This window comes from Oryx dammah, unplaced genomic scaffold, assembly GCF_014754425.2.
Source record: "Oryx dammah isolate SB20612 unplaced genomic scaffold, SCBI_Odam_1.1 HiC_scaffold_23, whole genome shotgun sequence".
In the NCBI taxonomy this organism is placed as follows: domain Eukaryota; kingdom Metazoa; phylum Chordata; class Mammalia; order Artiodactyla; family Bovidae; genus Oryx; species Oryx dammah.
This window is the reverse complement of record NW_024070207.1, coordinates 81,602,331-81,625,847: the sequence shown is the minus strand read 5'-3', so window position 1 is coordinate 81,625,847 and position 23,517 is coordinate 81,602,331. Positions and strand designations below refer to the sequence as shown.

The 23,517-nt window shown below is 38.1% G+C and overlaps 1 protein-coding gene across 3 annotated transcripts in view; it reads right to left on the bottom strand.

Annotated features, from left to right (window-relative positions):
- MAGED1 (MAGE family member D1) overlaps nt 1-23,517 on the bottom strand; it is an 85,794-nt gene that overhangs the window by 31,946 nt on the left and 30,331 nt on the right. Inside the window, exon 2 of one of the 3 annotated variants that reach the window (XM_040265992.1) lies at nt 18,531-18,618. The exons of the other annotated variants lie outside the window; for them this stretch is intronic. The gene's annotated coding sequence lies outside the window, so the exon portion shown is untranslated. The remainder of the gene's footprint in view (nt 1-18,530; nt 18,619-23,517) is intronic. 3 annotated transcript variants of the gene reach the window in all.

The window sequence follows — 23,517 nt, the reverse complement described above, 5'->3', positions numbered from 1 at the left end:
AAGCCTTTCTAAAGTAAGACAGATTGTACATCAGTGAATCATTTCTTAAGGCATAAAAAACCCTTTTAATAAACAACTAGAATTTACTCTGATAGGATGTTCTTATTAACAAGTTCTCTGGAAATTCAGATCTAACAGTCATTTTGGCTAATTTTTTTTCCTTCTGCTAGCTAGCTTTGTGTTAGCTTTCAAGCCCTTGTATACAAACTTAAATACTGTGCTTGTCTACTATTACTGAAATAACACCATTTCAGAGTACAATTTGTATCCAAGGTAAGTAGGGCCAAATAATGGAATTTTCACAGTTTTTTCCCTAGGACAATTTGTGTTGTAAAGAACTGTTCTCTGGAAATAAAGCAGACTGGACTTTACATGTGACCTCTTTTGCATAGGAACACTTTTCATACTTGTACATCGTTGGGTGCTCTAGTGGTACTGACCTAAATATACCCTCTACAGCCTGCACTGGAGGCAATAGTGATCACAAAAACAAAAACACATATAAAATATGTCTCAGCAAACAAAGAAAAATAAAACAAAACTGATGAACAAGATATGTGAAAACCTAACTGAAGAGTAAAAAGAATACCTAAGGGAAGTCAAGCACAGCACATATACCAAAACCTTTCTGAAGCTCAAAGCTTAAAAAATTCCAATTATATAATAAAATGACAGTCATTGATGAGCCCTGAAATAAGTAAAATACCTAGGAGTAAACATAACTATGAAAGTGAAAGACCTATACTATAAACTATAACACATTTCCGTTTCCGACTCTTTGCGACCCCATGGACTATAGCTTACCAGGCTCCTCCGTTCATGGGATATTCCAGGCAAGAGTACTGGAGTGGGTTGCCATTTCCTTCTCCAGCAGATCTTCCCGACCCAGGGATCGAACCTAGGTCTTCCGCATTGCAGGTAGACACTTTACCATCTGAGCCATCAGGGAAGCCAAGACCTATACTATAAACTATAAAACATTATGGGTTTGAGATGGTGGAGTAGAAGGGTGTGTGCTTATCTTCTGTGAAAGCACCAAAATCTCAACTAGCTGTTGAACAACCATTGATGAGAAGACAATGGAACCCACCAAAAAGATACCCCACATCCAAAGACAAAGGAGAAGCCTCAACAAGATGGTAGGAGGGGCACAATCATGATTTAATCAAATTCTATACTCACCAGGTGGGCAACCCACAAACTAGAGAATAATAATACCAAAGTAGTTGTCCCATTGTTGTGAAAGTTCTGAGCCCCAAGTCAGGCTTCCCAGACTGGAGATCCAGAAAAGGGGCTGGGAATTCCCAGGGAATGTGACTTTGAAGGCCAGTGAGATTTGATTACAGGACTTCCACAGGATTGGGAGAACAAGAGACTCCACTCTTGGAGGGCACAAACAAATTCTTGTGTGCACCAAGACCCAAGGGAAAGGAGCAATGACCCCACAGGGGACTGAACCAGACTTACCTGCTAGCGTTGGAGGGTCTTCTGTGGAAGCATAGGTCGGTAATGGCTCACTGTGGGGATGGGAAAACTAGCAGCAGCCGTCCTAGAAGGTATCCCTTGGTGTAATCCCTCTTGGAGGTCACCAGTAACCCAACCATAGAGCCCTAGACCCAGGGCTAGGTCACCTCAAGCCAAACAACGAACCAAATCCATCATCAAATAATTGGATTAAAATTTTACTGAGCATGCCATCAGAGCAAGACCCAGTTTTTCCCACTGCTAGTCCCTCCCATTAAGAAGCTTACACAAGAATCTTTGCCTCATCCACCAGAAGGCAGACAGAAGAAGCAAGAACTATATTCCTGCAGCTGTTAGAATTAAAACCACATCAAAGAAAGCTAATCAGCATGAAAAAGCAAAGGGCTATCTCCCAGCTCAAGGGACAAAACAAAGCCCCAGAAAAACAACTAAATGAAGTGGAGAGAGGCAACCTTCCAGAAAAATGATTCAGAATAATGATAGTGAAGATGATCCAGGATCTTGGAAAAAGAATGGAGAAAATGCCAAGAAATGTTTACCAAAGATCTAGAAATACTAAAGCACAAGCAAACAAAGATGAGCAACACACCAGAAGGAATCAATAGCAGAATAACTGAGGCAGAAGAATGGATAAGTGACCTGGCAGACAGAATGGTAGAAATCACTGCTGAAGAACAGAATACAGAAAAAAGAATCAAAGAAAGTGAAGACAGCCTAAGAAACCTCTGGTACAACATTATTACACCAACAACACATTTTAAGGGTCCCAGAAGAAAAAGAAAGAGAGAAAGGACTTGAGAAAATATTTGAAGAGATAATAGCTGAAAACTTCCTTAACGTGGGAAAGGAAATGGTCAACCAAGTCCAGGAGGCACAGAGTCTCAGACAGGATAAATCCAAGGAGGAACACACCAAGACATGTAGTAATCAAACTAATGAAAAGCAAAGACAAAAATTAAACACTAAAAGCAACAAGGGAAAAACAACAAATAACCTACAAGGGAACTTCTATAAGGTTATCAGCTGATTTCTCAACAGAAACTATACAGAAGGGAATGGCATGATATATGTAAAGTGATGAAAGGGAAGAGCCTACAAACAAGAATACTCTACCCAGCAAGACTCTCCTTCAGATTTGACAGAGAAATCAAATGCTTTCCAGACAAGCAAAAGTTACGAGAATTCAGCATCATCAAACCAGCTTTACAACAAATGCTAAAGGAACTTCTCTAGGCAGGAAACACAAGAGAAGGAAAAGACCAACACAAAATAAACCCAAAATAAAGTGGTAATAGGATCATGCATATAGAAAATTACCTTAAATGTACATGGATTAAACGCATGAACCAAAAGACAAAGACAGGCTAGTAGATGAAAACAGGTGCATGTATGTACTTCCACTTAATAACATCATTTTACTTAACCCAACAAATTGTATATAATTATTTTATATTCATGCATGCTAAGTTGCTTCAGTAGTGACTGACTTTGTGTGATCCTATGGACTGTAGCCTGCCAGGCTCCTCTGTCCATGGGACGTTAGTTTAATCATATTTCCATTATGGCTTGCAATTGTAATTATCTTTTACTTTTTGTCTGGCTATTGAATGTGAAAATTGGTAAATATCTTTTACTATTGTAATTATGTAACTATTATTTGCTAAATACTATTGTGATTGGTCAACAGGAAATAATGTAATTCTATATCACTTACACCACCATTTAATAGAAAAGCCCATAACCACTTTTTAAATTCCAGATGTATATCAAAATTATTTTGGAATTTTCTGAAAAATACAAATGCCCAGGTATTGCTTTTTTCTCCAAAGCTCCAAATGTGTTTTTAATGAGCAGCCATGTTTAAAAACAATTAGTCTATATGATGATCTTTTACTTCTAATTTTTTAACTTTTTGCAATTTCATATTCAGTGCTCCCATTTCACTTAGTTTATGTTTACCTGTTTCTCCATCTCTCTGTTGCTCTTTCTCAAGCCCTTTTTTAAAAAAATTATTTATTTAAATTGGAGGACAATTACAATATTGTGGTGGTTTTTGCCATACAATTCCATGAATCAGCCATGGGTGTACATGTGTTCCTCATCCTAAACCCCTCTCCCACCTCCCTCCCCATCCCATCCCTCAGGGTCATCCCAGTGCACCAGCCCTGAGCACCGTCTCATGCATCAAACCTGGACTGGTGATCTATTTCATATATGATAATATACATATTTCAATGCTATTCTCCCAAATCATCCCACCCTCGCCTTCTCCCACAGAGTCCAAAAGTCTGTTCTTTACATCTGTGTCTCTTTTGCTGTCTTGCATATAGGGTCATCATTACCATCTTTCTAAATTCCATATATATGTGTTAGTATACTGTATTGGTGTTTTTCTTTCTGACTTACTTCACTCTGTATGACAGGCTCCAGTTTCATCCACCTCATTAGAACTGATTCAAATGCATTCTTTTTAATAGCTGAGTAATATTCCATTGTGTATATGTACCACCACTTTCTTATCCATTCATCTGCCAATAAGACATCTAGGTTGATTCCATGTCCTAGCTATTGTAAACAGTGCTGTGATGAACATTGGGGTACACGTGTCTCTTTCAATTCTGGTTTCCTCAGTGTGTATGCCCAGCAGTGGGATTGCTAGGTCAAATGGCAGTTCTATTTCCAGTTTTTTAGGGAATCTCCACACTGTTCTCCAGAGTGGCTGTACTAGTTTGCATTCCTACCAACAGTGGAAGAGGGTTCCCTTTTCTCCACACCCTCTCCGGCATTTATTGTTTGTAGACTTTTTGATAACAGCCATTCTGACTGGCGTGAGATGGTACCTCATTGTGATTTTGATTTGAATTTCTCTGATAATGAGTGATGTTGAGCATCTTTTCATGTGTTTGTGAGCCATCTGTATGTCTTCTTCGGAGAAATGTCTGTTTAGTTCTTTGGCCCATGTTTTGATTGGATCATTTATTTTTCTGGAATTGAGCTACAGAAGTTGCTTCTCAAGCCCTTTTTAAGCATAGTAGAAAAGCTTTTGTATACATATATATATATATAAATAGCATGCATAATATATATTTTAGAAAACTCATTAATTTCTGCCTAGCTAAAAAGTTTGAATTAATATTAATAGAATGCTAAATCTGTAATTTATATTCACTCAAACCTTTGATATAGTTCCATGTACTTTGGCATCTAGTATTACGGCTCAAAGTCTAGAAAGTTTATTAACTTAGTGATTAAAAAATTGTTTATGAGGCTTGAAATTTCTAATTCAATTCTGAGAATATAAAGAAATACTATATTGTTTAAAAATAAACAGAAAATTAACGTGATACCACACTATTAACTAAAGTGCAGATTTTGTTCAAACTTCACAAAATCTTATGCTAGTGTCCACGATTTTCATTCATACCTCATTCCAGGATACCACACTGTATTTAGTTGCACTGAGCACCTTCAGCTGCCTGCAACAAATTCTGGTAAATTCTCTCTTCAGTTTTATTCTGTTACAAGTATTTTCTAATTTTCCTTGTTATGGCTTCTTCACACCCAGCATTTAAAAGCAGACCTTTACTTTCAAAATACATGAGGTTTTCAAAAAATCTCTGATATTAATTTCTCATTTAAATGATTTCCTCTCTGCAATCACCCTCTGTGTGTTTTCAGTCTTCTAATTTTATTGAGGCTTTCAGTGGCTAGGTCAAAGATTTCTGTTGGTAAATGTCACACTGCATTTGAAAATATGTGGGCTACTTTCAAATATCTTTTGATATTGGTTTCTAAAATAATTCCACAGTGATAAAGGTACAGACTCTGTAGGACTTCAACACATTTAGACCATGAAACTTTTGCACCTTGTTTTATGTCCCTGGATATGTTCCAGTGTCTCCTAACTTATAGTATACGGGAACTTGAAAAGAATTTGTATCCTACTGTTGTGTGAAAATTGTATAAATATTAATTATGTAAAAAAGTAAAAACTATGAAACACTGATGAAAGAAATTGGAGATAATACCAAAAAAGGGAAAGATATTCCATGTTTTGGATTAGAAAAATTAATCTGTTGAAATGGCCATTCTATCCAAAGCAATTTATAGATTTAATGCAATTCCTATCAAAATACCCATGACATATTTCATACTACTGGAAGAAACAATCCTAAATTTCACATGGAACCACAAAAGACCCCAAACTATCAAATATTTAGGAAAAAAGAGTACTGGAGGGATCATCCTCCAAGACTTCAGAATATACTACAAATCTATAGTAATCAAAACAATATGCTACTGGCACGGATCAATGGAACAGACAGAAAGCCCAGAAACAAACCCAAGCATCTATGATCAATTAATCTATGACAAAAGAGACCAGAATAAACACCCACATGTAAAATAATGAGATAGAACATTTTTTTCACACCATAAGGAAAAAGGAAGTCGCTCAGTCGTGTCCGACTCTTTGCAACGCCATGGACTGTAGCCTACCATGCTCCTCTGTCCATGGAATTTTCCAGGCAAGAGTACTGGAGTGGGTTGCCATTTAGACAAAAGTAAACTCAAAATGGATTAAAAACCTAAAGGTAAGACCTGAGACCAAAAAAATCCTGGAAGAGAACATAGAACATTCTTTGACATAAATCATAACAATGTTTTCTTGGATCTGTCCCCTAAAGAAAAAAGAAAAAGCAATAATAAACAAATAGGACCTAATTAACTTAAAAGCTTTTGCACAGCAAAGGAAACCATAAATGAAACCAAAAGAAAACCTACAGAACCAGAGAAAATATTTGCAAATGACTCGACCAACAAGGGGTCAATATCCAAAATATAAAACGCTCATACAATTCAGTATCAAAAACAAACAACTCAGTAAAAAATCGGCTGAAGACCTGAACAGACATTCTTCCGACGAAGACATACAGGCACATGAAAATATGTTCAGCACTGCTAATCACCAGAGAAATGCAAATCAAAACTACAATGAGATACCACAGTGAGGCCTATCACCTCACACCTGTTAGAACGGCTATCATCAAAAAGAACACAAGTAACAAATATTGGTGAGGATGCAGAGAAAAGGGAAGCTTCTCACACTGTTGGTGGGAATGTATATTGGTAGAGTCACTATGGAAAACACTATGGAAGCTCCTCACAAAAACTAAACCTAAGAACTACCATGTGATTCAGCAACTCTACTCCTGTGTACATATTCAAAGAAAATGGAAACATTCATTCAAAAAGATACATAGACCTCAAAGTTCATCAGTTCACTCAGTCAGTTCAGTCGCTCAGTCCTGTCCCACTCTTTGCAACAGCATGAACTGCAGCACGCCAGACCTCCCTCTTCATCACCAACTCCCGTGGTTCACTCAAACTCATGTCCATCAAGTTGGTGATGCCATCCAGCCATCTCATCCTCTGTTGTCCCCTTCTCCTCCTGCCCCCAATCCCTCCCAGCATCAGAGTCTTTTCCAATGGGTCAACTCTTCACATGAGGTGGCCAAAGTACTGGAGTTTCAGCTTCCACATCAGTCCTTCCAAAGAACATCCAGGACCGATCTCCTTTAGAATGGACTGGTTGGATCTCCTTGCAGTCCAAGGGACTCTCAAGAGTCTTCTCCAACACCACAGTTCAAAAGCATCAATTCTTCAGCACTCAGCTTTCTTCATAGTCCAACTCTCACATCCATATATGACCACAGGAAAAACCATAGCCTTGACTAGACAGACTTTAGTCGGCAAAGTAATGTCTCTGATTTTGAATATGTTATCTAGGTTGGTCATAACTTTTCTTCCAAGGAGTAACTGTCTTTTAATTTCATGGCTGAAATCACCATCTGCAGTGATTTTGGAGCCCCAAAAAATAAAGTCTGACACTGTTTCCACTGTTTCCCCATCTCTTTCCCATGAAGTGATGGGACCGGATGCCATGATCTTCATTTTCTGAATGTTGAGCTTTAAGCCAACTTTTTCACTCTCCACTTTCACTTTCATCAAGAGGCTTTTTAGTTCCTCTTCACTTTCTGCCATAAGGGTGGTGACATCTGCATTTCTGAGGTTATTGATATTTCTCCCGGCAATCTTGATTCCAGCTTGTGTTTCTTCCAGCCCAGCATTTCTCATGATGTACTCTGCATAGAAGTTAAATAAGGAGGGTGACAATAGACAGCCTTGACGTACTCCTTTTCCTATTTGGAACCAGTCTGTTGTTCCATGTTCAGTTCTAACTGCTGCTTCCTGAGCTGCATATAGGTTTCTCAAGAGGCAGGTCAGGTGGTCTGGTATTCCCATCTCTTTCAGGATTTTCCACAGTTTATTGTGATCCACACAGTCAAAGGCTTTGGTATAGTCAATAAAGCAGAAATAGATGTTTTTCTGGAACTCTCTTGCTTTTTTGATGATCCAGTGGATGTTGACAATTTGATCTCTGGTTCCTCTGCCTTTTCTAAAACCAGCTTGGACATCTGGAAGTTCACGGTTCATGTATTGCTGAACCCTGGCTTGGAGAATTTTGAGCATTACTTTACCAGCGTGTGAGATGAGTGCAATTGTGTGGTAGTTTAAGCACTCTTTGGCATTGCCTTTCTTTGGGATTGGAATGAAAACTGACCTTTTCCAGTTCTGTGGCCACTGCTGAGTTTTCCAAATTTGTCGGCATACTGAGTGCAGCACTTTCACAGCATTATCTTTCAGAATTTGAAATAGCTCAACTGGAATTCCATCACCTCCACTAGCTTTGTTCGTGGTGATGCTTTCTAAGGCCCACTTGACTTCACATTCCAGGATGTCTGGCTCTAGGTAAGTGATCACACCATCATGATTATCTTGGTCATGAAGATCTTTTTTGTACAGTTCCTCTGTGTATTGTTGCCACCTCTTCTTAATATCTTCTGCTTCTGTTAGGTCCATACCATTTCTGTCCTTTATTGAGCTGATCTTTGCATGAAATGTTCCCTTGGTATCTCTAATTTTCTTGAAGAGATCTCTAGTCTTTCCCATTCTGTTGTTTTCCTCTATTTCTTTGTATTGATCGCTGAAGAAGGCTTTCATCTCTTTTCGCTATTCTTTGAAACTCTGCATTCAGATGCTTATATCTTTCCTTTTCTCCTTTGCTTTTTGCTTCTCTTCTTTTCACAGCTATTTGTAAGGCTTCCCCAGACAGCCATTTTGCTTTTTTGCACTTCTTTTCCATGAGGATGGTCTTGATCCCTGTCTCCTGTACAATGTCACGAACCTCAGTCCATAGTTCATCAGGCACTCTATCAGATCTAGTCCCTTAAATCTATTTCTCACTTCCACTGTATAATCATAAGAGATTTGATTTAGGTCATACCTGAATGGTCTAGTGGTATTCCCTACTTTCTTCAATTTAAGTCTGAATTTGGCAATAACGAGTTCATGATCTGAGCCACAGTCAGCTCCCAGTCTTGTTTTTGCTGACTGTATAGAGCTTCTCCATCTGTGGCTGAAAAGAATGTAATCAATCTGATTTCAGTGTTGACCATCTGGTGATGTCCACGTGTAGAGTCTTCTCTTGTGTTGTTGGAAGATGGTGTTTGCTATGACCAGTGCGTTCTCTTGGCAAAACTCTGTTAGCCTTTGCCCTGCTTCATTCCGTATTCCAAAGCCAAATTTGCCTGTTACTCCATGTGTTTCTTGACTTCCTACTTTGCATTCCAGTCCCCTATAATGAAAAGGACATCTTTCTTGGGTGTTAGTTCTCAATGTTCATAGCAGCATTATTTTTTATTAATTTTTTCATTTAATTTTTATTGAAGTATAGTTAATTTACAATGTTAATTTCTGCTGTAGAGAAAGTGATTCAGTTATACAAATATAAACATTCTTCTAAAAATATTTTCTTCCATTATGGTTTATCACAAGATATTGAACAGTTCCCTGTGCTATACAGTAGGACTTTGTTATTCATTCTATATATAATAGTTTTTATCCATAGCAGTATTATTTACAATTACCAAAATATGGAAGCAACCTAAGTGTCCATCAACAGAAAAAATAAGTTATATATATATATATATATATGTATATACACATAGACAGAAATATATATATTCAATAGAATACTACTCATTGAATATATATATATATTTATATATATGTGTATGTGTGTATACACTTAGTCCAAGAAAAGCATGGAATCTTGCCATTTGCAGCAACATTAATGGACTGGAGTGTACTGTGCTAAATGAAGTTAGAAAGACAAATATTCTATGATATCACTTATACATGGAATCTAAAATATAAAACAACTTGTGACTGTAGCGAAAAAGAAACAAATTCACAGATATAGAGAACAAACCTGTGATTACTGGTGGGGAGAGGGAAAGGGGAGGGGAAAGATAGAGGTAGGGATTTAAGAGGTTGAAACTAACCCTATGAATAAGCTACAAGGATATATTGTAAAACACAGGGAATATAGCAAAGGGTAACAGAGTTTTGTCAAGAGAACATGCCGGTCACAGCAAAGACTTTTCCAAGAACACTTTTCCAACTTTTCCAAAAGATGACTCTATATATGGACATTGCCAGTTGGTTGATACTGAAATCAGATTGATTATGTTATTTTCAGTTGAAAATGGAGCAGCTCTATACAGTCAGCAAAAACAAGACCTGGAGCTGACTGTTGCTCAATTCATGAGTTCCTTATTATTCAGGCTTAAATTGAAGAAGATAGGGAAATCCATTAGGCCATTCAGGTGTGACCTAAATCAAATGCAGAAGAGATAGCAAGAATATACAGAAGAACTATACAAGAAACATCTTAATGACCTGGATAACCACGATGGTCACTCACCTAGAGCTGGACAGTAGACATCTTGGAGTCTGAAGTGGGCCTTAGAAAGCATTACTACAACAAAGCTAGTGGAGTTGACAGCTGAGCTATTTCCTAAAAGATGATGCTGTTAAAGTGCTACTCTCAATATGTCAATAAATTTGGAAAACTCAGCAGTGGCCACAGGACTGGAAAAAGTCAGTTTTCATTCCAATCCCAAAAAAGGACAATGCCAAAAAATGTTCAAAGTACTGTACAATTGTACTCATTTCACATGTTAGCAAGTTATGCTCAAAATACTCCCAAGATAGGCTTCAGCAGTACATGAACCAAGAACTTCCAAATGTACAAGCTAGGTTTTGAAGAGGCAGAGGAACCAGAGATCAACTGCCAACATTTGTTGGATCATAGAGAAAGCAAAGGAGTTCCAGAAAAACATTCACTTCTGCTTCATTGGCTACTTGAAAGCCTTTGACGGTGTGGGTCACAACAAACTGGAAAATTCTGAAAGAGATAGGAGTACCAGACTACCTTTCCTATCTCTTGAGAAACCTGTACATGGGCCAAGCAGCAAAAGTTAAAACTGGATATGGAACAATGGACTGGTTCCAAATTGGGAAAAGAATACATCAAGGCTGTATACTGTCACCCTGCTTATTTAACTTCTATGCAGAGTACATCATGTGAAATGCCAGGTTAGATGAATCACAAGGTGAACCACCACACGACTTGGTAGCCCCAGTCACAGATAGAGTGGAGCTGGAAATTACTGGTCCAAAACAGGGACAGAGGAGACGGAAGACAGGAGAGGAGAAATTTATTCTGAGAGAGAAACTCAGATCGCCACAAGAGGGCACAAGAAGAATGCAGTATTTCCCGATTCCCCTCCATCTTTCCTGCTGCTTATTCTCATCTTTTTTGCCCACACCCTTCACCCTCACATGCGTGTATTTCTGAGATTCTGTCCTGCTCCCCCTTCTCACTCCACATATTCTCCTGGGGCAGTCTCATTCATACCTTAATTAAAACCACCACCTCTGCATTTGACCTCCAAAACTATCTAACCCTACTTTTTTCACAGCAGCAGAATAAAATTGCTGGTTGCTTATTGAGTAATTCCTCTTGGACATTCCAAAGGTGCTTCAGATTTCAACTGTTGAAAATTGAAGTCATCATTTTCCCCTCAAACCTGTTCCTCATTTTGAGTTCCCCAGCTCAGGGAATGGCTTTTAAATCTCAACCACCCAAGGCAGTAAGAAAACTGAGGATCATCCTAGATTCCTTCTTCTCATCAGCCTTCACATATCCTCCAGTCAGGCACCAAGTTCTTAATTCCTTATATACATGTATTCTAATTTCATTCCCACTGCCTTAACTCAGGCACATCTCTCCTCTTTTGCAATAGCCTCTGAAATGTTCTCTCTGTACCCAGTTCTGTCTTCTTCAGTGTATCCATCACAATCTCATCCACTGGATATTTCTAAATTGCAAATCTTATCCTGTTAATTCTTTGAAATCCCCAAATGTCTTCCCACTGTTTTTAGTGTAGCATTCAAGGCTCTCCATGATCCAGCCACTATCTCCTTCTCATTAAATACCCTCTCACTATGTTCCACGTACACTAATGATCTTGAACATATCATAAACATACCATAAACACTGAATTATTTCATATAATGTGTCTTTGCTCATACCACCACTGCTTGAAATGACTCTTTGTTTCTCAGATCCAACAGTTAAAACTGACAACACGCCTTTCAAGATGTATGCATTAATTTTTTTCTGGTACCCTCTCCCACCCAGTAGAATTAACTATTTCTTCCTTTGTGTCTCAAGCATCTGTGATATGTTGCTGTGTAGATTTGTTTACATGTCTCTTTTTACTAATATCAGTTTCTCTATGACCAGGAACATATCTTTTTCTTATCTCTATCAAACTATATATCAGAGTACCTGGTATAGAGAAGAAACTTAGAATAAAAAATCATCATCAGGATGTCGTATATGAGGCCAGCATGATGCCAGTCTCCGATCTCTGGCAAATATCAGTAATCTACCAAACAGTTGCCCCCTTACACCTCAGAATCACTGTCAAGACAGCATAGTATGAAAACCAATTTCAACTGGTTGGAATAGGCACACGACACTTATTTATCTTGGAATGTAGGCGGTCACAATGGAGTGCCTAAGTAATAAGAAGAGTTGATCTAAGAGAACTAACATGGGAGAAGTAGCATAACTAATGGCAGAGTATCTCCTAAACACTCTTTCAACAGTACGTTGTAGCAAAAATCGGCATCAGGAGGTAAATTCTGTCCATGTGCATCCAGCACTGCCCACTGAAGAAACATCTTGTCATCAGAAGAAACAAAACCCCATATATTGGTATTCTGATTTATACTTCAATTTTGTCTCAACTGATTCAGAAAATATTCCTCTCTAACTAAGGATCAGAAATCTGGTAACAAGCAAAGTGCTGCACCTTAGCCAACAGGCGTATCACACCTGGAGAAACAATGGATCGACATATCTTCATTCCTTCTGCATCCAGGACCCCTGGGAAAAGTACAGAAAAGGGTAAAAGCTCTTTTCTTAAATGGAACAATTTATTAGAGCACTGTTTCCAAATCTTAAGACCATAACACATATATAAAATGATGACATGTACAAACACGGGGCTATACTGGAAAAGATGTTTCATGTCCAGAAGTAACTGGCCTGGAACCTCCAGGCAAACTGGGCTACCTGCACAGTGTATTAGTTTCCTATCATCAGTACAAATTACTACAAATTTGGTGGCTTAAAGCAACATTATGTTTATTCTTTTATAATTCTAGAAGTTGAAAGTCTAAAATGGGTTCACAAGGTTGCAATCCTTCTGGAAGTTCTAGGGGAGAATCCATTTTCTTGCCTTTTCCAGCTTCCAGAGAGTCTACATTTCTTAGTTCATGACTCTTTTATTCATTGTCAAAGCCAGCAACTTAGCATCTTCTTTCCTCCCTGCAGCCCATGGGGTCGCAGAGTCAGACATGACTTAGTGACTGAAAAACAACAACAAAACTGTCTTTGCCCATTTCAGAGTCTACACCATGAGAAGTGGTTATGGAGAACATTTGAGAAGAGAATCAGGCTACTAATGAAATCTTTCAAAATTGGAGGTGATCCCTATTCAAAGGGAGTTATAGGATAAACTCTTATAACCTTTACTCCATTTTTTGGAGCCCGATGTGCAGTTTCTGGGAGTATTTACCAGATCTCAAAACTGACTGAATGCTACAAAAACTCACTGCACTGAAGAATGAATTGTGATTTCTGGAGTGAATCCCTTAATGATAAATAAAGGCTAACACATCTCTGAAGGTTTACACATTGCCATTGTAAACTCAGAAGATTTAAACTTTCTGGGATTCAAATCCTAGCTCTTCCAGTGATAGCTCTGTGACATTGGGGAAATTTCTTCATCTCTTTTTCTCAGTTTCTTCATGTGCAAAAAAAGAATGAGAGTTCCTATATTATGACTGTTGCAAGAATTAAATGATTAAACAAACTATGTAAAGTTCTTATAGTGCTTAGCACGTGGCTGTTGTTCAATTGCTAAGTCATATCCAACTCTTTAAGACCTCATGGACAGCAGCAAGCCAGGATTTCCTGTACCTCACCATCTCTCAGAGTTTCTCAAACTCATGTCCAATGAGTTGGTGATACCATCCAACCATCTCATCCTTTGTTGCCCCCTTCTCTTCTGCCCTCAATCTTTCCCAGCATCAGGGTCTTTTCCAAAGAGTTGGCTCTTCACATAAGGTGGCCAAAGTACTGGAGCTTCAGCTGCAGCATCAGTCCTTCCAATGAATATTCAGGGTTAATTTCCTTTAGGATTGCCTGGTTTGATCTCCCTGCAGTCCAAGGGATTCTCAAGAGTCTTCTCCAGCACCACGATTCAAAAGTATCAGTTCTTTGGCACTCAGTCTTCTTTACATGGTCCAACTCTCATACGTGGTAGGTGCATAATTATATGCTAAGTGGAAAGTATTTTATTTAACTTTTATTATAAACCTTCTTTTCATTTCTACCAAAATTTGATTTTTCTCACAAAGACTTTTCCATAGCATTACACTAATACGATTCCTGTATTGTCTAATGTTGAGTAAAATTACACTTCAAACTGGAGGCCTTTCTACATTTACTGCACTATTAACTCACTGATAACAAATAAGGCTAAATCCTGCTGAAAGCATACTTATAATTTTTATTTACACAGAGGGTCTTACCTTTATGAATCATTTAATGATAGACAGCCTCTAATTTAAGGCTTCTTCATTCTAGTAGTTTCTTTTCACCATGAATTTGCCAATAATAAAGAAGGATCTCTTTCCATCTCCACTATGAATTTTCTGATGTTCTATAGGGCTGATATCAGCAAAATCTCTTTTCCACATTCATTACATGGATAAGGTTTCTTTGCACCATGAATTCTTCCATACTTAGTAAGGTCTGAACTGGATCTGAAAAGCTTTCCACATAGGCATTACAAGCATGGGGGATTTTTTTTTCCCATCAGATTTTCTCTTCTCTCTCTCATGTTTCAAAAGAAAATCTCTGAGCTTGTCCTAAAGTCTTTTCCAGTTAATACATTCACAGGGTTTCTCTTCACTATTCTTCTTCATATGCTGGAAAAAGCTTGATTATTCACTGCAATTTCTTTCACATTGGGAATGTTTCCCCACCCTATGAAATTTCTGGTGTTGAAAGAGAATTGAGCTCTGCCTGAAGGCCTTCCCACATTTTTACAGTCACATGAATAAGTAAGTTCTCAGGAGTGAATCCTCAGATGTCAAATAAAACCAACCTCAATGACTAAAAATTACTTTATATTCATTACCTTCATAGGATTTCTCTCTACTAGAGTATTCTGAGGCATCAACCATGAACACTAACAACAACATCAAAAAGCTTTCAGACACTACATCATACACATAGGGTTTCTGTACATCAAAAATCTCCCAGTGTCTCACATATTCTAAAAAGTTTTCAGAGTGAAAGTCCTAGGAACTGTAACTCTATGCTCTTTCTTCTAGAGGTTTCCTCATATAGCAGACATCTAGCTCAACCTATTCTCAGCCATCGCACTCTCAGCCTTTCTCTTCAGTAGGATTATTTTTATAAGTGGCAGGCAGTGTTGTGCCTGCAACAGACCTCCCTGGAAAAGGGAACATGTTAGATTCTTTCCTGCCAAGCTTTCCTGAAGCCTATGTCATCACATGTTAGTCTTCTCCACAAAAGAGACTCTGACCAATTGGTCTTGGATTCTGGATTCATAACATTCTCTGCAATTTGGCTTTTTCTGAAATTTCCCTCTTTCAAGTAGATCGCACTTAGTTATAAATGATAGATCCTCAAACATAAATGGGTAAAAAATATGTGTAAACCATTCACAAAAAGGAAATACAGATAATAAACATATGAAATATTTCACCTTATTAGTCATCAATAACTGTAAATTGAAACAACCATGTGAGGTTAACTGTTCCTCTTTCATTCTCACCAAGCAGTTTATATGAGTGCATGTTTGACTGTTGTCTTTGCTGGTATGAATGTAAACTGGTACCAATTTCTAGAAAACAACTTCCCAATGTGTAATTATGAGTCAGAAAACAGTTGTACCTTTTGAGCCACTCTTTAGAAAATCTATCCAACAGAATGGTCAGATTGCAAATAAAAATTCACGCACAAAATGACTCAACGAAGCATTAATATTAGTGAAAAAAATGGAAACACAAAATATCCAAAAACATGGAAACTGCAGTATACTCAACAAATTGCAGTATACTCTTCTGATGGGATATTATGCAGACATCAAAAATGTTGCCAAAAATTGTTAAGTGTCAAGGGAGATTCTCATGAGATAATTTTTAAAGAAAGCAGGTTTTAGAGGAGAAAGTATGAGCTGATTGCCTCCCTTCAAAATTCTTATGTTGAAGTCCTAACCTCCAATACCTCAGAATGTGACTATCTGGATATAGGGCCTTTAAAGAGGTAGTTTAGTTAAAATGAGGTCATTAGGTTAGGCCTTTATCCAGTATGACTGGTGTCCTTACAAGAAGAAGTTAGAACACTGAGACACATAGCAGAAAGAACATGTAAAGACGTGACACAGAAGAAAAGATAGCTATCTACAAGCCAAGGATAGAGGACTGAGAAGAAACCAACCCTATCAACACCCTGTATTTTGTTATGGCAGTACTGGCAATGGCAAACTAATATAACAGGATGCAAAACTGTATATACTGAAAGAAAATATATCAATTAGTTAATAGGATTTATAACTGAGTAATGAACAGTTTATTTCCTTCCTTATGAAGTTTTAGTACAAAATATGTTAAAAAAAAGGTAAAGATATCCATAAGCAAACAATTAAAAAAGGACAGAAAAAAATCATATATCTTTTACTTGATGAAGCTGCCAAAATGAGGTAGAAAGAAAATTGGTCAGAAAAGTAAGACCCAGGAATTTCTTGGTTTTGTCTCAGTTTTAGGTGGCTACTCAACTCAGGAAGGCTTGGAGAAGCAAAGTAATGTCAGGATGACTGGTTTGTTTGGAAGGTAGTGGCAGAGACAGTGAAGGAGATTCAACTGAGTAGAGAAATGAGAAGATGACCTGAACAAAGGAGGTGCTAAGAGTGAAAAGCAAGGATTTGGAAGAAGGGAGACAGCAAGAGATTCATTTTCACGGTACTGAAAAAGGGGAAGCAATAGAGAAGTAAGAAGTAACTGGGCATGCTAACAAAAAGGTAGCCACAAAGAAAATAAGAAAAGATTTTCCTTTGCCTGGTCTTGTGGCACCCACCAGATGGAGAGTTTCAGAGGGGCATGCTGCTGCTGCTGCTGCTAAGTCACTTCAGTCGTGTCCAACTCTGTGCGACCCCATAGACGGCAGCCCACCAGGCTCCCCCATCCCAGGGATTCTCCAGGCAAGAACACTGGAGTGGGTTGCCATTTCCTTCTCCAATGCATGAAAGTGAAACGTGAAAGGGAAGTCGCTCAGTCGTGTCCAACTCTTAGCAACCCCATGGACTACAGCCTACTAGGCTCCTCTGTCCATGGGATTTTCCAGGCAAGAGTATTGGAGTGGGGTGCCACTGCCTTCTCCTGAGAGGGGCATAGGGGTTCAGAATGTCACCCCAAAATATGCCATGTTCACATATTGATTATTTTGAATTAAAGGTACTTGAGAAACAGCCGGTACAAGGATACTCTGGACCTCCTTTGTCTCCCTGAAAGCAGGAGAAAAGTTTCTCAAGGGAAATTTATCTTCCCTATACCAGAAAGGTAGAAGGCATCCTTATCACCAGAGACAGGTAATTTAGAGCCCAAGATGGCCAGACAAAAAACCTTACTAATTCTTTACTATTTACTACTTCTAGCCTCAAACTCTCTATGCCTTGTTGATACTTCATAAATTTATTGGGTTTTGTTTTGTCTAAAAGGTATAACAGCTCTGCTCTGATCACTTGAGTTTCACATTTTTGTAGGATTCCTGTACATACAAAATTAAATTAGCTTTTCTGATTTGAGAGAATAGCATTGAAACATGTACATCACCATATGTAAAATACATGACCAGTGCAAACTCGGTGCCTGAAGCAGGGCACTCAAAGCTGGTGCTCTGGGACAACCCAGAGGGATGGGGTTGGGGGGAAGGTGGGAGGGGGATTCAGGATGGGGGAACACATGTGTACCCATGGCTGATTCGTGTTGATATATGGCAAAAACATCACAATATGTGAAGTAATCATCTTCCAATTAAAACAATTTAAAAAATTAAATTAGTTTTTATCCTGTTAATCTGTCATATGTCAATTATTAGACCAGTCAAAGAACCTAGAAAGGAAGAAGAAAAAATTTTCCCACCCCTACAGTTGCAACAATAAAGATAACAAAAGCACAAGCACTTCACTGCAAGGCTGTACTTCACATGGAAAACCTTGAGAGGTAGATATTATTATTTCAAATGTATAGATGATGAAACTGATGGCCAGAGAGGGGAACTGACTTCAGTATTTTAGAATTACTAAGTTGGGGAACTGACAGCCAATTCAAGTATGCCAGGCTCTTAACTTGTGTTTTCCCACCATGCCAAGGGGCCTGTGGGCACCAACCAAAATTCCAAAACTACCCTAACTATCTAATAAAGGTATAAGTTCACAAGCCTCTTCCTGCCTCAGTTTCCTTTCTGTGCTCACCTAAGAGGATTTCTTTCTGGGTTTCTTTGTCCTCAGCTCTTTCCAAATTCAGCTGGGAATTTATTTCGGTCTTTTGATGTGGAAAATCCTGTAGCTGAAAAGGAAACACAACTTTGTGGTTAGAACTGGGGTACTTCATGTCCCTAAATTCAGTTCTGAAAGGTATAGGGAGGGTGGTGGAAGGGGGTTTCTTACTCAGGAGGTTTCAGAACCAGGTACAGGCAAAGGTCTTATGAAAGAGGCATAGAAATGGTTCTGTTTCCAAGGGCCAGGGAAAGGGTACTGACCTTGATCGATGAAAACCCGATAAAAAAAAAAAAAGTCATTTGCTCTTCATGGATTTGTTCCATAATCCACAAACAAAAAACATTGGAATCCAAAGGTTAGAGTACACTGAACTGGTTAAGCACATAGCCTTCAGGGTTAAACAGAGCAAGGCTAAAATCCCAATGTTGTTTTTTCCTTGCTATTGGACCTTGGGCAAGTATCTTTACTTTTTTGAGCGCTGGATGTGTGGAAACAATGTTGCCTGCCATTCCAATAAACAACAAATGTTATCCACCATCAAGTCAACAGTCACTGGAGCAGCTGCCCACCCCGCCCCACCCCCCTCCGCCTCCAGGTGGTTCATTGTGAAGGGAATTCACTATAGAGAAAAACAGGAAGCATTCTAGGGCTGGGAATACTTGCTCTAGACAGTCATAAAATGCATATGTAAGAAATAAATTGATCCCAGACTCTTGCATCTTCCCAAACATAAACACTAAAACCATTAACTAGAGATGTATATCTTTGTGATTAGCAATAATATTTTGAGGTTTGAGTACATTTTTTTCCCAGAAAAAAAAAAAAACCCTCCTATATATCCTGTCTCCTCCCTCAGTAAGGTTCCCGAATCAAACTTAACTCCCAACTTTTAGGTTGTACATTTTAATTCAGCCAACAGATCTTTCCTTTCTAAAATGAAGAAAATAAAACCCAAAAGGTAATGAAGCATCCTGAGCCTAAATCTTATCTCAAAAAAAAAAGGAAAGAGTTTGAGGAAAATTTTCTAGTTCTGGTAATTGCCCCCCAGCTTGTTTGGACAAACTCCCATAATAAAACAACTGAAAAAAAATCCTGGTAAAAAAGAAGTAACAACTACCTGAAAACAACAAAAACGGCAATAAAAATATGGCAACAGAGCAACACCATGAGAAAAGGGGAACCTAGAGAAGTAAATATAAGCAGAGGCAATTTCTGCCCTGAGGGCAATCCCCACAAATTTAACTTCCATTTCAGTTGTCTTGAAAGGCAAAGGAAACAGATTAAAGCCCAAAACTACTTAAGAGTAGGAAAACTATCAGGAGACCCTCCCTACAAGCAGCTGGATAGATGGGAAGGAAGTCATTTTGCAACTCAAGTTGAACTATAGGACTTGCCCTGGGATCCTTGAACCTTGAATTAGACAAAGAAGCAAATCAGCAGGATCAGCTGGTAACAGAAACGATTTCAAACACTGGGATTAGCGAACACAAGCCATAAAATAAGTATTTTTCACAGATAAATAACAAACTTAAAGATATTTCCAAGCAACAGGAAATTATAACTAGTATATCATAATTAAACCTAATCAAACTTTAAAAAAATACAATACCCCAAGCTCAAGGAATAGCTTCAGTAGGGAGACTAGGAAAATAATTTGTGAAAATTTAAGATAAGTCAGAGGAAATTAATGAGTCAAAAAGTGGAAATTACAGAAGAATGTAAGTATAGGTGTGTGCACACTAAATCACTTCACTCATGTCCGATTCTGTGCAACCCTATGGACTGTGGCCTGCCAGGCTCCTTTGTTCATGTAATTTTCCAGCAAGAATACTGGAGTAGGTTGCTATTTTCCCCTCCAGGCAATCTTCCTGACCCAGGGATAGAACCTGCATCTCTTACAACTCCTGCATTGGCAGGTGGGTTCTTTACCACTAGCGCCACCTGGAAAGCCCCAGAAGACTATAAGAGACTTGCTCTTACTCACCAAGCAGGTATAAGAACTTTGTAAAAGTGATCACACTAAATCTTAACAACTACTTTATGAGACACAAAATACAGAATTTCACTGATAATAAATAAAATCCTTTTCATATCTTTTTCCATTTCTAAAAGAAAAACTGGGCTCCAGACCTGCTTTTTCTTTAAAAATATAGCTAGTAAAAGTCCAGAACCTAATTTTACAAATGCAAATGTTCACAATCAACAAAAGGAAACTCAAAAAGAGATGTGGGCTCTGTACTCACTCCCCTACAGCCTTGGAGGGGTGGAAATCATTTTGCTTCACAATTATTTCAAATATCCTAAATTTGAAAGATGTTAAATTGAGAATTTTAATAAGATGTCAATCTTGTGCTCTTTTACAATATGGAGACTTATGAATATTCATTACTTCTACCAACTAATTCTAGTCTCTGTTAATACAAATCTTTCCTTAAAAGTATTATTTAAAGAAAGGGATAAGACTTCTACAACTTTAGAAATTGATGTTTTGTTCTATGAAAATAACCCACAAAAGAAATGTGTAATTCTTACTTGATAATTCATTAGCCTGGTATGGTAGACAGAATAATGGCCTTCCCAAGACGTCCACATCCTAATCCTGTGAATTTGTCACCTTACATAGCAAATTGAACTTTGCATTTGAGATTAAGGATCTTGAGATGAAGAGATTATCCTAAATTATCCTGGTGGACTCAATGTAATTACAAGAGTCTTTATAAGAAAGAAAAAGGAGGATCAGAGTCAGAGAAGGAGCTATGAACATGAAAGTAGAAGGTCAGAATCAGAGAGATGAAGATGATATACAGGTAGATATGAAGATGGAGAAAAAGACCACGAACCAAGGGAATGCTGGAAGCCTCTAAGAAGCTGGAAAAAGCAAGGAAACAGATTTCCCCTTAGAACCTTGGGCGGGCGCTCAATTCTGATAATACATTGATTTTAGGACTGCTGACCTCCAGAACTGCAAGACAGTAAATTTGTGTTTATTATCTATGCCACAATTTTTACAGCAGAGATAGGAAACTAATACATCTGGTGATAAAGTTGAAATTGCCATCTCTCTATTTAAAAACAGGTTAATACTTCTAAGATCATTCTGACAAATTGGGTAAGGATCATTGGCACTTTCTTCTCTACCCATAGGCATGGGTAAACATAAACCCATGATTCCACTGGATTCACTATGTAAAAAATACTTTGAGAGGATATATTTGTAATGATTTCTATTTCACCAGTGAGAAAAATGAAACGTCTAAGGTCAGTACACAAAGAGTCAGGATTCAAATCCCTATCTACTGGCTACGAAGTTCACTACATCTTGCTGTCTCTCAAACTACTTGGGATGTGATGAAGAGAGGGTAGAACATCTAAATGTATTCCTCAGACAAACCACAGCTGCACAAAAACCTCCAAGTTTGTGAGATACTCTACTTTCTTTAATTCCATGCTTATAATGTGCAACATGATGTTTTCTTAGTTTGACTTTCCAAGTACCCCAAATGACATGCCCTAGAGAGAAGACCTGAGTGTTCTGGCTATCAGAAAGAAAATATTAGTGTAAGACATGTGTGATTTTCTCTCTGCATCTATCTCAGTCTCAGTAAATTAATTTGTATTTGTTTATCACCAAGTTTCATTTTAGCATTTCACAAATGCTAAAGACCAAATCCTGGATGTGCATGCATGCTAAGTTGCTTCAGTCATGTCTGACTCCACAACTCCATGGACTGTAGCCTGCCAGGCTCCTCTGTTCATGGGATTCTCCAGGCAAGAATACTGGAGTGGGTTGCCATGCACTCCCTTCAGGGGATCTTCCTGACCCAGGGATCAAACCCACGTCTCACATCTCCTGCATTGGCAGGTGGGTTCTTTATCACTAGCACCACCCAGATAGTAGTCACTTAACTGAAATACTACCACCTGGTGGCTCAGCGGTAAAGAATTTACCTGCCATGTGGGAGATGTGGTTTGATCCGTGGGTTGAGAAGATACCCTGGAGAAGGAAATGGCAACTCACTCCAGGATTCTTGCCTGGGAAATCCCATGGTCAGAAGAGCCTGGCAGGCTACAGTCCATGGGGTCACAGAGTCAGACATGACTTAGCGACTAAACAACAACAGGGTTTTTTATTAAGTACTGGTAAAATTTCCAAATAAAGGTAATTTCCTTTCTTTGATGAATTTTGCTGTATTTACACATCAAACACAGCTCGTTAGAGCAGGAGGCCTCAGAGATGCTCAAGTGAAACTGTTTCACAAAAGAATTCTACTTTACTTTATCTACAATGACATCAACTTACAGAGGTATAAGGACTGAATTGGCAAAACAAGTGCAGTTATTCACAAATTACATTAACAAACCAAAAACACTTTGCAATGATTCACTGAACTGTGTAATTCATGTATAAAACACACTTCTAAGTATGTTTTACATAAATGTTATGTCAAAACTCAATAAAATTTGCAAACGAACAATTGGGCCTGGAGAAAGGTTAGTAAGGTGAATGGATCTAAAAACCATACACCAGAAACAAGCATTCCCATACTCTAGTCATAACAAATTACAAAATATAATTTTAAAATATTAACTAGAGCAACAAAAACTATCAGTGCAAAGAAACAAAACAGGTATGAGACCCTTACAGAGAAGATTATAAAACTTTTTTCAAAGACATTAAAAATACCTAGATAAAAGGAGAGATAAACTGTATTCTTTGTTGTAAAGATGCCATTTCTGTATCTATAATCTATAACTAAAATGTAGTTCTAATCAAAATTTCGGTTTCTTAGAGACCATATTAACCTTATCTCAAAATTCATATGAAAAAGTAAACGGCAAAGAACGTACTTTTGAGGGTGAGGAATAAGGAAGGGGTCTTTCCCCATCAAATATCAGATAGGTTATAAAACTACAGTAATTAACAGTGTAATACTAGTATAAAACAGACAGACCAGTGGAA